Here is a 15,794-nt window from a genome sequence, read left to right as displayed (position 1 = left end):
AGGTGTGAGCCACTGCACCTGGCCCCACCTGGGTCTTTCAAAGCTCTTGGAATACAGGTGTAAGCCATCATGCCTGGCCTTTTTTTTTTTTTTTTTTTTTTTTTTTTTTTTTTTTTTTTAGGCAGTTTCTTGCTTTGTCACTCAGGCTGGAGTGCAGTGGCGCAATCATAGCTCACTGCAACCTCAAATTCCTGGGCTCAAAGGATCCTCCCGCCTCAGACTCCTGAGTAGCTAAGACTACAAGCACGCACCACTATGCCCAGCTAATCATCCCCACTTTATGGAGGAGGAAACTGAGGCACAGAGAGGTAAAGTCACTCCCCTGAGGGCACTCAGCTACTACACAGCAGAACCAGGATTGAAACCCAGGGCCAACCCCCACCCCATAACCTCCACCTCCACCCCTTATGTGTCATTGTCATTGTCGGTCCGGGCAAGAAGTGATGGTGGCCTGGACCAGTGTGGAGGCGTGGGGATGGAAACAAGAGGACTGACCCACAAAAAGGTAGAATGGTGACTGACTGGGAAGAGGAGTGAGAAAGTAGAAGTCCAGGCCGGGCGTGGTGGCTCGCGCCTGTAATCCCAGCACTTCGGGAGGCTGATGCAGGCGTATCACTTGAGGTCAGGAGTTGGAGACCAGCCTGGCCAACATGGCAAAACCCCGTCTCTACTAAAAATACAAAAATTAGCCAGGTGTGGTGGCACACAGCTATAATCTCAGCTACTTGGGAGGCTGAAGCAGGAGAATTGCTTGAATCCAGGAGGCAGAGGTTGCAGTGAGCCAAGATCACACCATTGCACTCCAGCCTGGGTGACACGGTGAGACTCTGTCTCCAAAACAAAACAAACAAACAAACAAACAAGAGAACAAGAATGTACCAGCTTCATGAACAGGCCTTGGGCTTTGCGTATTTCTCTTCTATCTCTTGCTCCTCTGCCTTCGCCATGAGAACATGCCTGGGCCAGCTTGCTGGAGGAATGTGAGAGAAAGGTAGGGAAGAACTGAGTCATCCCAGCTGAAGGCATTCCAAACCAGCCAGTCTGTAGTCAACCCACCAGAGGACCACAGATGCATGAGTGAGCCCAGCCAAGGTCATCTGAGCCTGGCCCGGGTCACCAGGATAATCTTGAGGACTCAAATACACGTGAGAAAAAAAAATATGGTTGTTATTTTATGCCGCTATGTTTTTAGGTGATTTGTTACACAGCTGTAGCTAACTGGTAAAAGGGAGATGCTAAGATCAGATATAGAAATATGGCCACCCCAACACCTCATAGTTTAGTACTTATTGAATGACAAAGGAAATCCAAAATTATTTCTTTTTCCTTCTCCCCCTCTCCCTTAATTTTCTTTTTAAAATTTTTTTTTAGAAACAGGGTCTCACTCTTGGCTGGGCACAGTGGCTCATGCCTGTAATCCCAGCACTTTGGGAGGCCAAGGCAGGTGGATTGCTTCAGTTCAGGAGTTCAAGACCAGCCTGGGCAATGTGATGAAACCCTGTCTCTACCAAAAATAAAAAATAAAAATAAAAAAAATTAGCCAGACATGGTGTCACGAGCCTGTAGTCCCAGCTACTCAGGAGGCCGAGGTGAGAGGATCGCCTGAGCCTGGGAGGCAGAGGCTGCAGTGAGCCGAGATCATGCCACTGCACTCCAGCCTGGGTGACAGAATGAGACCCCATCTAAAAAAACAGGGTTTTACTCTGTCACTGAGGCTGGAGTGCAGTGGCATAATCGTGGCTCACTGCATCCTCGAACTCCTGGGCTCAAGGGATCCTCCTGCCTCAGCCTCCCAAGTAGCTAGGACTACAGGCACATGTCACCATGCCTTGCTAACTTTCAAAAAAAATTTTAGTAGAGATAAGGTCTTGCTATGTTGCCCAGGCTGGTCAGTCGGCCAGTGGCTGGGGGTTACCAGGTGTAGCCTCCCAGGAGAGGTGGTTTTGCTGAAGGAAACTTGCCTTGGAGGGACAGCTGGGAGCCACTAGCAGCTGGGGGATAGGAGAGTGGGGCTGGGTGGGGATGTTGCCAACAGCGACTTCTTCCTGGGAGGAGAACAGACTTGTGTGGCATCCAGTCAGCTTAGAGGAGGCTGCTTTAGGAAGGACAGGGCCAATGAAGACCCCTGCTACCGACGGTCTCGTAAGAACCTGTCCCCTCCCATATGAGGCCCTTTCAGTCCCCCAACCCCTGGGTTCCATACCCTCCCTCAGTGTTACAGGAACAACAGGTTTGTATGCCTGCTGTGCAGCAACAGACCAATTGCACAGAGACAGCAGGGTTTGCAGCAGAGAAAGGATCTAATGATTGTGGGGCACTGAGGGAGGAGAGGGAAGCAGACCCTCAATTCGTCTTCCCGAGGAGATCTGGGCTGGGATTTTTGAGGTGATCATGAAGGACAAAGGACTGGAGAATTGGCCCTGTTGATTGGTCAGGGAAAGGGGTGAAATAATCCCAAATGTGGAAATTGCATGCTTTGGTGAGTCAGCATCTCATGGGGTCCCTCAGATCAGCTGGCAGAGTCATTTCATCAGCATGCAGGACCTGAAGGAATATCTCAAAAAGAAAACTTAACGTTTTATCATGTTTAAGTTGTCATTTACAGAGCAGTTGAGGGGAAGTAGAATCTGGTAACAAGGTCTACATGATTTTAGGACAATAGGCACAAAACAATTGTGGGGAAACAGGTCAGAGAGCCAGCTGGCCTCACAATTAATGCTGAGTGTGCGGAAGCTGGGCCTCTTTTCTTTTTCTTTCCTTTTCTTTTTTTTTCTTTTCTTTCTTTCTTTTTTTTTTTTTTTTTTTTGAGACAGAGTCTCGCTCTGTCACCCAGGCTGGAGTGCAGTGGCACAATTTTGGCTCACTGCGACCTCTGCCTCCTAGGTTCAAGCGATTCTCCTGCCTCAGCCTGCCGAGTAGCTGGGACTACAGGCAAATGCCACCATGCCAGGCTAATTTTTGTATTTTTAGTAGAGATGGGGTTTTATATGTTGGCCAGGCTAATCTCGAACTCCTGACCTCAGGTGATCCTCCCGCCTGGGCCTCCCAAAGCGCTGGGATTACAGGCGTGAGCCACCACGCCCAGCCAGCTGGGTTTATTTTCATTTCTCCCCATCCTGATTAACTTTATAAAATGTATAGGAGTGGTTTCATCAAGGATTGAGGTGATCTCCCCCACCACTGGACATGACAAATAGAGGAGTGGTATGACAGAAACCATGTAGACTGAGCTGAAGATGGAAGACGGTGTTTTATCTATGTATGTTTTTATTTTTTATTTTTTAATTTTAATTTTAATTTTAATTTTGAGATGGAGTCTTGCTCTGTTGCCCAGGCTGGAGTGCGGTGGTGCAATCTCAGCTCACTGCAAGCTCCGCCTCCCGGGTTCACGCCATTCTCCCGCCTCAGCCTCCTGAGTAGCTGGGACTACAAGCGCCCACCACCACGCCCGGCTAATTTTTTGTATTTTTAGTAGAGACAGGGTTTCACCGTGTTAGCCAGGATGGTCTCGATCTCCTGATCTCGTGATCCGCCCGCCTCGGCCTCCCAAAGTGCTGGGATTACAGGCGTGAGCCACCGTGCCCAGCCGTTTTTATTTTTTTTAAGACAGAGTCTCACTCTGCCACCCAGGCTGGAGTGCAGTGGCATGATCTCAGCTCACTGCAACCTCCGCCTCCTGGGTTCAAGTAATTCTCATGCCTCCGCTTCCCGAGTATCTGGGATTACAGGTGTGTGCCACCACACCCGGCTAATTTTTGTATTTTGGGTAGAGATGGGGTTTCACTATGTTGGCCAGGCTAGTCTCAAACTCCTGAGTCTTGAACTCCTGACCTAAAGTGATCTGCCCACCTCGGCCTCCTAAAATGCTGGGATTACAGGCATAAGCCACCATGCCCAGCCACATGTTTTTTTTTTTTTTTTTTTTTTTTTTTGAGACAGAGTCTCACTCTGTCACCCAGGCTGGAATGTAGTGGTGCGATCTCAGCTCACTGCAACCTTGCAACCTCCACCTCCTGGGTTCAAGCGATTTTCGTGCCTCAGCATCCTGAGTAGCTGGAATTATAGGTGCATGCCACCACACCCAGCTAATTTTTGTATTTTTAATAGAGACGGGGTTTCACCATGCTGGCCAGGCTGGTCTTGAACTCCTGACTTCAGTTGATCCACCCACCTCAGCCTCCCAGAATGCTGGGATTACAGGTATAAGCCATCGTGTCGGGCTCTGTCTGGGTAAATGCTGGGTAATGCTCTGTCTGGGTAAATCCACTGCACCCAGCCTTACTAATGTATGTTTTTACATCCAAAGCAACTGTGGCCAAATAAGATTTTGTCAGAGACTGGCAGATTTAAATTCATTTATTTTAAAAGTAATATTTGGGAGGCCAAGGTGGGTAGATTGCTTGAGCCCAGGAGTTTGAGATTAGCCTGGGCAACATGGCGAAACCCTGTCTCTACAAAAAACACAAACATTAGCTGGGAATGGCGGTGCATGCCTGTAGTCCCAGCTACTCAGGAGGCTGAGCTAGGAGAATCACCAGAACCTGGGGAGGTCAAGGCTGCAGTGAGCTTTGATTGTGCCACTGCACTCCAGCCTGGGCCACAGAGTGAGACCCTGTCTCAAAAAAAATTAAAAAGTATTAATTATTAGCTGGGTGCAGTGGCTCACACACTTTGGGAGGCTGAGGTGGGGGGATCGCTTGAGCTCAGGAGTTTCGGACCAGCCTGGGCAGCAGAGTAAAATGCCATCTCTAAAAAAAAAAAAAAAAAAATTAATTATCTACTGCGTGCCAGGCACTGTTCTAGGCAACAAAACAGACAAAGCCCCTGCCAGCATGGAGCTTACATTCTAGCAGAGAGACTGACGATCAACAAACAACCAGGTGTGACGTGATGTCAGGTAGAGATGAGCTTCCCGAAGAAAATAAACTGGAGAGAATAGTCAGTGGAAGGAACCTCCCAGCAGGGGACAATTGAGCACAGACTGAGGAGGGGAGGGAAGAAGCCAGGTGAATCTTCTGGAAAGAGGGAACAGCATATAGGAACTTGCTCTGTTGGTGTGCTTGGAGGAGAGCAAGCCTGAACAGAGAGTGGAGGTGAGGCCAGAGGGTGGACAGACCAGATTTACAGGATGTGGCAAGGGATGTTGGATTTTATTGTGTGATTTTGTTGTATTTTATTTATTTATTTTATTTATGAGACAGAGTCTCTGTCACCCAAGCTGGAGTGCAGTGGTGTGATCTCGGCTCACTGCAACCTCCACCTCCCAGGTTCAAGCAATTCTCCTGCTTCAGCCTCCCGAGTAGCTGGGATTACAGGCATGCACCAGCACGCCTGGCTAATTCTGTATTTTTAGTAGAGACAGTTTCTCCATGTTGATCAGGCTGGTCTCAAACTCCCAACCTTAGGTGATCTGCCCACCTTGGCCTCCCAAAGTGCTGGGATTACAGGCGTGGGCCATGGTGCCCAGCCTATTGTGTGGATTTTAAAATTCTGTTTTGTTTTTTTAGAGCTGAGGTCTCATTCTGTTGCCCAGGCTGGAGTGCAGTGGTGATCATAGCTCACTGCACCCTTGAGCTTCTGGGGGTAAAGTAATCATCCCACCTTGGTCTCCTGAGTAGCTGGGACTAAAGGCACACACCACCACAGCCAGCTAATTTTTAAAATTTTTTGTAGAGACTGGGGTCTCACTATGTTGCACAGGCAGGTCTTGAACTCCTGGCCTCAAGTGATCCTCTCACCTCAGCCTCCCAAAGTGTTGGGATTACAGGCGTGAGCCACTGTGCCTAGCCGCGTGACCGTTATTGTTGTTAATTTCTGTACTGCTCTGTAAATTTGACACATTTCATGATAAAACTAAAAGAGTCAACAAGAGATGAGGTAGTACAGACAGCGAGTGTAGACAATTCTTCCTAGAAATTTGGAAAGAAAAAACAGCTGGGAGGAGGTGGAGTGAAGAGAGGGATTATTATTATTATTATTATTATTTTTTTTTGAGATGGAGTTTTGCTCTTGTCACCTAGGCTGGAGTCCAATGTCACGATTTCAGCTCATTGCAACCTCCGCCTCCCGGGTTCAGGTGATTCTCCTGCCTCAGCGTCCCGAGTAGCTGGGATTACAGGTGTGTGCCACCACACTCAGCTAATTTTTGTATTATTAGTAGAGATGGGTTTCACCATGTTAGCCAGGCTGGTCTCGAACTCCTGACCTCAGGTGATCCCAATGGTGTACCACAACCTCCACCTCCCGGGCTGAAGCAGTTCTCCTGTCTCAGCCTCCTGAGTAGCTGGGATTACAGGCGTGCACCACCTTGCCCAGCTAATTTTGTATTTTTAGTAGAGACAGGGTTTCTCCACGTTGGTCAGGCTTGTCTTGAACTCCCAACCTTAGGTAATCCACCCACCTCGGCCTCCCAAAGTGTTGGGATTACAAGCGTGAGCCACCTCGCCCTCGCCCGGCTTTTTTTTTTTTTTTGGAGACGGTCTCACTCTGTTGCCCAGGCTGGAGTGCAATGGCACAATGTTGGCTCACTGCAACCTCCGCCTCCCAGGTTCGAGTGATTCTTGTGTCTCAGCCTCTGGAGTAGCTGGGACTAGAGGTGAGCGAGTGCCACCACACCTGACTAATTTTTTTTTTTTTTTTAAGTAGAAACGGGGTTTCACCATGTTGGCCAGGCTGGTCTCGAACTCCCCGCCTCAAGTGATCCACCTGCCTCAGCCTCCCAAAGTGCTGGGATTACAGGTGTGAGCCACTGCAGCCAGCCAAAGAGAGGAATTTTTACATCACTTTAAAATAAGCCCATTTTCAAATATATATAAAAATAAAAGAGTATGATTAACTCCACATGCCGGTCACTGGGCCTCACCAATTATCAACTCATGGCCAATGCTGTTTCATTTCTACCCTCTCTCATTGGCCCCACCCTCACCCCACTAGATAGTTTTAAAACACATCCCAGACATCACATCATTTCATGTACAGATTATTCATTTCATATCTCTGGAGATAAGGTTTGTTTATAGAAATATAACCACAATCCCGTGATCCATCTAAAAAATGCACCATAATTCTTTCCTATCATCGAATAGGCAGTCAGAGTTCAGATTTCTCTACTTGTCTGATAATTTAAAAACAAAACGAAACAAAACATTGGTCTGTTCGACTCAGTATCCAAAGTCCTTGGGTTGCATGTGGTTGATTTGTGGCTACAGTCTCTCTTATCTCTTGGTTCCCTCAAGGGAGGAATTCTTTTTAAAAAATGAATGGAAGAGGCAGGAGCATTTGAGGATAGTGATGGGCATGATTTGGCAGAAGGAGAGAGAGATGATGAATGATATAGGAGACAGGAAGAGAAAGAGAAGAGGAGGAGGAAATGAGGAGGAGGGAGGAGAAACGGGCGAGGGGAGGAGGAAGAGGAGGAGGAGAGGAGGAGGAGGGGAGGAGGAGGGTGAAGGAAGGGGAGGAGGAGGGTGAAGGAAGAGGAGGAGGAGGGGGAAGGAAGAGGAGGAGGGGGAAGGAAGAGGAGGAGGAGGGGGAAGGAAGAGGAGGAGGGGGAAGGAAGAGGAGGAGGAGGAAGGAAGAGGAGGAGGGGGAAGGAAGAGGAGGAGGGGGAAGGAAGAGGAGGAGGAGGGGGAAGGAAGAGGAGAGGCAGAGGAAGAGGAGGAGGAGGGGAGAAGGAGGAGGAAGAGGAGGAGGAGGGGGGAGGAGGAGGAGAGGAGGAGAAACTTCAATGGAAGAGGAAAGAGGGAGAGAAGGAGGGAGGTGGAAGGGAAGAAGGAAGGGAAGGAGGGAGAGAAGGAAGGAAGGAAGGAAGGGCGGGAGGGAGGGAAGCAAGGAAGGAAGGGAGGGAGGGAGGGAGACCCCAATCCTTGAGAGAGGGAATCACAGGGACAGGTGACAAGGGGGTTCCCTTCTGATGGCTTCTATGTGCACAGGGAAGAGTGGGACCTAGTCATGGGCTGGAGGGCAGGGGGGAAATGTAAGCACACCAGAGACACATAGAGAGTGCCCTGCACCTGTCTAAGGCCTGTGATTTCTCTGATTCAGGTAAAACCCGTTGGGCTGACTGGGTGGTTTCCTTCTGCTGGGCTTGGCTGGCACAGAGAAGAGGATGGCTGGAGTTTGGCCAGGTGAATCCTTTAGAGGCCGAGAGGAGTGAGGAGTGTGAGAATGCTTGAAGGACGTGATTCAAAAGACAAATCACAGAAAGCAGTGCTGAACAAAGTGAATAGATGGAGACAACAGGAAAAGGTGGCAGAGAAGAGGAACCTGCGGCCAGGGTGTACCCCTCTCCTTCTGAAAAGCATCTTTTCCCTTAGCTTCTCAGGGGCTTCCATTTTATTTTGTTTTGTTTTGTTTACGAGAGAGAAGGTCACGTTTTGTAGACCAGGCTGGAGTCCAGTGGTACAATCATAGTTCACTGCAACCTCGGACTTCTGGGCTCATGCGATCTTCCCACCTCAGCCTCCTGAGTAGCTGGGACTACAGGCACATGCCACCACATCTGGCTAGTTTTTTCTTTTTTTAAGAGATAGGGTCTTGCTATGTTGCCCAGGATGGAGTGCAGTGGCTATGCACAGGCATGATCCCACCAGTGATTAACATAGGAGTTTTGACCTGCTCCATTTCCAACATGGGCCAGTTCACCCCTCCTTAGGCAACCTGGTGGTCCCCCGCTCTCAGGAGGCCACCAAATTGATGCCAAACTTAGCGTGGACACTGCATTGGCATAGCGTACTACAGCCCAGAACTCCTGGTCCCAAGTGAGCCTCCTGCCTCAGCCTCCCGAGTATCTGGGACCACAGGTGTGTGCCACCATGCCTGGCTCCCTTACTTTAAAAAATAATAATAATTCTATCTGTGTCCCTAAACCGTTTATTGTTTAGCTTTGCCTGTGTTTTGAAATGATATTTATTTTCGAGACAGAGTCTCACTGTGTCACCCAGGCTGGAGTGCAGCGGTGGGATCACGGCTCACTGCAATCTCGACCTCCAGGGCTCAAGCGATCCTCTCACCTCTGCCTCCTGAGAAGCTGGAACTATAGGCATATCACGCCACCACGCCCAGTTTATTTTAAATTTTTCTTGCCATGTGGTCCAGGCTGGTCTTGAACTCCTGGCCTCAAGTGATGCCTCCCGGCTCGGCCTCCCAAAATGCTGGGATTACAGACACAATTCACCACACCCTGTTGAAATTTTATATGTAAATGGGAGCACATCTGTGTTGCTGTGTGTAATGGAAATTGACTCATTTTCACTGCTGCATAATACTCCATTGAATAAATATACCACAATTTATCCAGTCTCCTATAGGTGGACATTTTCATTTCCTTTTCTTCTTTTTTCACCCTAAACTTTTTATTTTGGAGTAATTTTAAATTTACTGGAAACTTGGAAAGATGGTACAAAGAGTTACCACATCCCCCTCACCCTTTCCCTGATGTTGGCATCTTACTTTATCACAGGACAGTCATGTGCCACATAACAACGTTTTGGCCAATAGGAACTACATATATGACAGAGGTCCTGTAAGATTATAATACTGTATTTTTACTGTACCTTTTCTTTTTTCTTTTCTTTGTTTTTTTTTTTTTTTTTTTTGAGATGGACTCTCGCTCTATCGCCTAGGCTGGAGTACAGTGGCGCGGTCTCGGCTCACTGCAGCCTCCGCCTCCCAGGTTCAAGTGATTCTCCTGCCTCAGCCTCCCAAGTAGCTGGGATTACAGGTGCCTGCCACCACACCTGGCTAATTTTTGTGTTTTAAGTAGAGATGGGGTTTTACCATGTTGTCCAGGCTGGTGTCGAACTCCTGACCTCAGGTGATCCGCCCGCCTCAGCCTCCCAAAGTGCTGAAATTACAGGCATGAACCATTGCACCCCGCCTGTTTTTTTTTTTTTTTTTTTTTTTGAGACAGAGTCTTGCTCTGTTGCCCAGCCTGGAGTGCAATGGTGCGATCTCGGCTCACTGCAGACTCAACCTCCCACGTTCAAGCAATTCTCCTGTCTCAACTTCCTGCGTAGCTGGGATTACAGGCACGCACCAGCACACCTGGCTAAGTTTTGTATTTTTAGTGGAGATGGGGTTTCACCATGTTGGCCAGGCTGGTCTCGAACTCCTGACCTCAGGTGATCCACCTGCCTTGGCCTCCCAAAGTGCTGGGATTACAAGCATGCTTGGCTAATGCTAATTTTTTGTTTATGTGTTGCATTTATCTTCTTTGTCCATGAAGTGTTCAATGTCTATCAATGACAGAAGATGCTAATTTATTTCAGGAGCTTAAGTCCTGTTTTTTAACTAAATTCTCATCTGTCCAGCGGCTAGGATCCTTATTTCCTCCATCAAGAAGAGAGATTACATGGCTGAAACAAAGCATTTTTTAAATGTGTGCTAAATAAACGAAAAAAAAAAAGAAAACAAGAAAAAGAAAAGAAGGCCAGGCACAGTGGCTCTCACCTGTAATCCTAGCACTTTGGGAAGCTGAGGTGGGTGGATCACGAGGTCAGGAGATGGAGACCATCCTGGCTAACATGGTGAAACCCCGTCTCTACTAAAAATACAAAAAATTAGCTGGGCGTGGTGGCACGAGCCTGTAATCCCAGGTACTTAGGAGGCTGAGGCAGGAGAATCACTTGAACCCGGGAGACTGAGGTTGCATTGAGCCAAGATGGTGCCACTGCACTCCAGCCTGGGTGACAGAGCGAGACTCTGTCTCAAAAGAAAAAAAAAAAGAAAAAGAAAAAGAAAAAAAGAAAATAAAAGAAACAAACAAAAAACCCCACAAAACAACAAAAGAGTGTGCTAAATAAAGGAAGAACCCTCTGAAATTGTTTCCAGGAGTTTAATTCCTGCCTTAGCATGACCTGTAAGTCCCTATGCCATCTGCCCCTAGTTTCTTCACTCACGTGGTTCTGGCCACACTGGTCTCTCTTCTTCTGATTTTTTTTTTTTTTTTTTTTTTTTTTGAGACAGAGTCTCACTCTGTTACCAAGGATGGAGTGCAATGGCGTGATCTCGGCTCACTGCAACCGCTGCCTCCCAGGTTCAAGAGATTCTCATGCCTCAGCCTCCCGAGTAGCTGGGACTACAGGTGTGCACCACCATGCCCAGATAATTTTTTGTATTTTTAGTAGAGATGGGGTTTCACCATGTTGGCCAGGCTGGTCTCGAACTCCTGGGCTCAAGTGATCAGCCTACCTGGGCCCCCCAAATTGCTGGGATTACAAGCATAAGCCACCATGCCTGGCCTCTCTGCTGTCTTTCAAAAGGGTTCCACATCTTCCTGCCTCAGTGCCTTTGCACGTGCTGTTCCCGCTCTTCTTCCCCCAGATATTTTCATAGGACCCTTCCTTACTTCCTTCAGATCTCTGCTCAATGCAATCTCACCAGAGAAGCCTTTACTGACCTGTATAAAACAATACCCTCTGACCCCATCCTCTTTCCTTTGTTTTTCTTCAAGGTATAACATACTGCATTATAAATGTATTTGCAGCCAGGCACGGTGGCTCACTCCTGTAATCCCAGCATGTTGGGAGGCCAAGGCAGGAAGACTGCTTGAGCCCAGGAGTTCAAAACCAGCCTGGCCAACATGGCAAAACCCTGTCTCTACTAAAAATACAAAAAATTAGCTGGGTGTGGTGGTGCATGCCTGTAGTACCAGCTACTCAGGAGGCTGAGGTGGGATAATAGCTTGGGCCCAGGAAGTCAATGATGCAGCGAGGCATGATTACAACAATGCACTTCAGTCTAGGTGACATAGTGAGACCCTGTATCAAAAAAATACAACAAAAAAAGTAAATGCATTTGCTTGTTCCCCTGTAGAGGTATGCTGTCAGTACCAGAGCCACTCGCTACAAGGTTCCATGGAGCCCTGGAAATGTGGCTGGTCTGAATTGAGATGTCCCGTGAATGTAAAATACTGTATATGTGGGGTTTTAAAGACAGCCCCAAAAGTGTAAATTATCTCTTAGTTTTTATACTGATAACGTGTTGAAATATTTGGGATTAAATATTACCAAATTAATTCCACTTGTGTTTCTTTCTCTTTTATTTTATTATTTACTTTTATTTATTTGATTTTTAGGTTTGGGTGTGTTGCCCAGGCTGGTCTTGACCTCCTGAACTCAAGCGATCCTCCTGCCTCAGCCTCTCAAAGTGTTGAGATTACAGGTGTGAACCACCACACCCGTCCCAAGCAATTTTTTTTTTTTAAGAGAGTGGGTCCCACTATGTTGCCCAGGCTGGTGCAGTGGCTCTACACAGACAGGGCCATAGCTCACTGCAGTCTCCAACTCTTGGGTTCAAGTGATCCTCCTGTCTCAGCCTCACAAGTAGCTGGGCTACAAGTGCCAGCCGCCACACCTGCCTTCTTTACATTTTGTTCCTTTTTTTAAACATGGCTACTAGAAAATGTAACATTACATAAGTGGCTGGTGCTTGAAGTTTGCATTTTATTACTACTGAACAGCACTGCTCTAAAACATAAGTTCCAGGAGGAGAGAAATGTCTGTTTGACCCAGACATTATATCTGAGCACCTAGAACAGAGACCCAATAAAAACTTGCTAAATGAAGGGATCCTAAAGCACGATGACAGGCCCTCTGCTTTCCTCTGTTTCCTCCCCCAATAATCAATTAAAAAAAAAAAAAACTTTGAGGTATAATTTACATAAAAGTCACTCACTTAAGTGTATACTTACTGATTTTTAGAAATTTACTGAGTTGTGCAACCATCACCATAACCCTTTTTTCCCCCCATCAGTCTCGCTCTATCCCTCAGGCTGGGGTGCAATGGCCTGATCATATAGCTCACTGCAGCCTTGGACTCCCAGGCTCAAGCGATCCCCCTGCCTCAGCCTCCCAAGTAGCTGGGACTACAGGCGCATGCCACCATCTCCAGTTAATTTTTTTTTTTTTTTTTTTTTAGAGACAGGGTTTCACTAGGTTGCCCAGGTTGGTCTCAAACTCCTAGGCTCAAGGGATCCTCCTACCTTGGCCTCCCAAAGAGCTGGGATTACAGGCGTGAGCCACCACGCCTGGCCCATAGCTCAGTTTTAGAATATTTCCATTACCCAGATAAGATCCGCCATGCCCCTTTCCACCCCGGGCAACCACTAATCTGCTCTCATTCTCCACAGATCTTCAGCACTCCGTTTCTAAGGAATGAATTATCTGCCTCAGTTGCAGGACAGTTCAAACTCCTTGGCCAGGTCGGGCACGGTGGCTCAGGTCTGTAATCCCAGCACTTTGGGAGGCAGAAGCAGGCTGATCACCTGATCACCTGAGGTCAGCAATTCAAGACCAGCCTGGCCAACATGGTGAAACCCCGTCTCTACTGAAAATACAAAAAATTAGCCGGGTGTGGTGGCGCGTGCCTGTAATCCCAGCTACTCGGGACGCTGAGACAGGAGAATCGCTTTAACCCGGGAGGCGGAGATTGCAGTGAGCCGAGATCGCACCACTGAACTCCAGCCTGGGCGGCAGAACAAGACCCTGTCTCACAAAAAAAAAAAAAAAAAAAAAAGATGGTCCTTGGCCAGTCGGCACCAGGGCCTACCGCCCTTCCCAACACAGCTCAGCACGGAGCAGGGGCCCCAGATGGCTCAGCCTTTCCCCAAAGAAGGGAGGAACAGGCCGGGCGCGGTGGCTCTCACCTATAATCCCAATGCTTTGGGAGACTGAGGCAGGAGGATCGCTTGAGCCCAGGGGAACCAGGCTAGCCTGGGCAACATGGCGAGACCTTATCTCTAAAAAAATGTAAAAATTAGCAAGGTGTGGCGGCGCCCGCCTGTGGTCGCTGCTACTCAAGAGACTGAGGCAGGAGGATCGCCTGAGCCCAGGAAGGGGAGGGTGCGGCAGCCGTGATCGCAGCCTGGGGGACAGGGAGAGACCCTGCCTCTGAAAAAATTTAAAAAAAAAAGGGAGGAGCAGCTCGCCCCACATCTCACCCACCCACTGAGGCAGAAGAGACCCCGAGAGACTCCCGCGCTCGCGACAGGGTCCTCGGAAACAGACGATACGGCCTCCCAGCACCAGGACGCTGCTCAGAGGCCCCTCCGGGGACTGGGGGCAGCCATCCAGCGGCCGCCACCGCGTTCTAACACCGCCCACCAGGAACAATGGCTGGAGTGGAGGCTCCCGGGACTCTCGGCCTCGGGGTGCGGGTCTTGGGGGACTGGCCCCTCCCCCCGCCGCTCCTCCCCGGCTCACTCTTCTTCTCACTCTCCGCCCTCAACCGCCCCCCTCCCAAAATGGCGACCAACCGCCTCCTTTCCCGCCCGCGGCTAGCCCCGCCCCTCGGAGAAGCAGCCGAGAGCGCGCGGCCAGGAGACACGCGCCGGGAGCCCGGGCGGTGCGCGGCGGGCGCGAGGCCGCTCTGGGAGGCGTGAGGCGGCCCGCGGTCACGTACGCGCGCCTGCGCCGCGCGTGAGCGAGGAGATCCAGGGGTGGGCCGGGCTGCGCGTGCGCCCCGGGCGGCGCGGGGAAGGCGGGAGGCCGCTGGGAGCCCCACGAGGCGCCAGGCGCGAGGTCCGGCGCGCGAGCCCCCGGGGGCGGGTAAAACCCGGTTGCTGCTGCCCCTGCCCCTCCCTTTCCTCCTTATCCCCCATTACTATTATTTCCTCTTTTTTCAACCCCTCCCCCTTTTTACAATCTCATTCATTTCTTGATTTCTTTTTTTAGGGGGCCCCATCTGCCTTTCGAGGGGCGCAGCAGGCGCGGCGGGCGCCCCTCACCCTGCGTCACGCACGCATCTTCTGCAACCCAACAGCTCCGGGCCCCGCTGCACCCCACAGGCCCTTCCCCCTTGGAGAAGACCCTCCTCAGGAGCCCCTGGCCCGCTGCACCCCCTTTTCTTTCCCACTCCGTACCCCCGGGCCTCAACTGCCCCCTCGCAGCCCCCCAGCTCGCGCCGCGGGCCCTACCCGACCTCCCCACCTTCTGCATCTGGGCCTTGCATTCGCTAGCCTCTTCCAGGCCCCTTCTGCTCAAAATCCCCCTTCCTCCTCCGTAGTCCCACTTTGGGGCACCCAGATTTATCCCTTTTTAGGATCTTCCAGCAAAACTCCAAATCTCTCCTCCCTTCCTTGACATGCCCCTCCCCCTCCTTTAAGTAACTTCCTTTAGCGCAAAAAAAGAAAAAAAATTAGCCCAGTTTTTTTTCATCCGTTCAGGATCACTTTCCAGCAAAATTTTTTTCTTCACACCTAGAGTGCCCCTTTTTGGAATGTCTTCGCTTAGAACAAACCAACTAATTCCTTCCAGTTTCTCTCTCGTCTAATATTTATGTTTCCAGTCCTCCTCACCTACCCCCAACTTTCCAGCAAATATCCTTATTTTATCACCAATTCTGCCCTAATTAAGTTTCTCCGGTAAAATTCTCTAGGTCTCTTCCCACGGGGGAAAAATAAGGAAAGAAGGAACAATTATTTCTTCTTACCAAAAAAACCTTTCCTCCTCACTCAAATCTCCGCTGTTGATACTGCTTTCTGCCTTCTTCCAAAAATTGTTGCTCTTCTCCATTTTCACATCTCTGTTCTTGTTTCTTTGGGACCGAAGTCCTGACTGCTTCTTCCTTCCCACCACCTGCTTTCAGGGCAAAAGAAATTGGGAGTATCCTGCATTTACCACTCAGTGTTCCAGGAGGACATATCCAGTGGTCTGCTTGTCACCTGAACCCCCTCCCTGTGGGGCCTAAACTGGGTCCTCCTGTTCCCTGGAGATTCACTAACTTGCTCTTCTGGTGAGTTTCCTTCCTTTGCACTGGGCCAAAGACACCTGCTTTGTTGGATAGATCTCGTTCTT

At 49.4% G+C, this 15,794-nt stretch overlaps 1 protein-coding gene across 8 annotated transcripts in view; it reads left to right on the top strand.

The window, feature by feature from the left end:
• Positions 1-14,488: 14,488 nt before the first annotated feature.
• ZNF541 (zinc finger protein 541) overlaps positions 14,489-15,794 on the top strand; it is a 50,955-nt gene continuing 49,649 nt past the window's right edge. For 3 of the 8 annotated variants that reach the window (XR_008673883.2, XR_008673881.2, XR_008673882.2), the window contains exon 1: positions 14,521-15,732. The gene's annotated coding sequence lies outside the window, so the exon portion shown is untranslated. Of the gene's footprint in view, positions 15,733-15,794 lie in introns of all 8 variants that reach the window. The other 5 variants (XM_019014385.2, XM_055369860.2, XM_055369861.2 and 2 more) reach the window with 5 other exon arrangements.

The sequence above is a fragment of the Gorilla gorilla genome, chromosome 20 (assembly GCF_029281585.2).
Source record: "Gorilla gorilla gorilla isolate KB3781 chromosome 20, NHGRI_mGorGor1-v2.1_pri, whole genome shotgun sequence".
In the NCBI taxonomy this organism is placed as follows: Eukaryota; Metazoa; Chordata; class Mammalia; order Primates; family Hominidae; genus Gorilla; species Gorilla gorilla.
The sequence above is the reverse complement of the archived record's forward strand: the minus strand, read 5'-3'. Positions and strand labels throughout refer to the sequence as shown.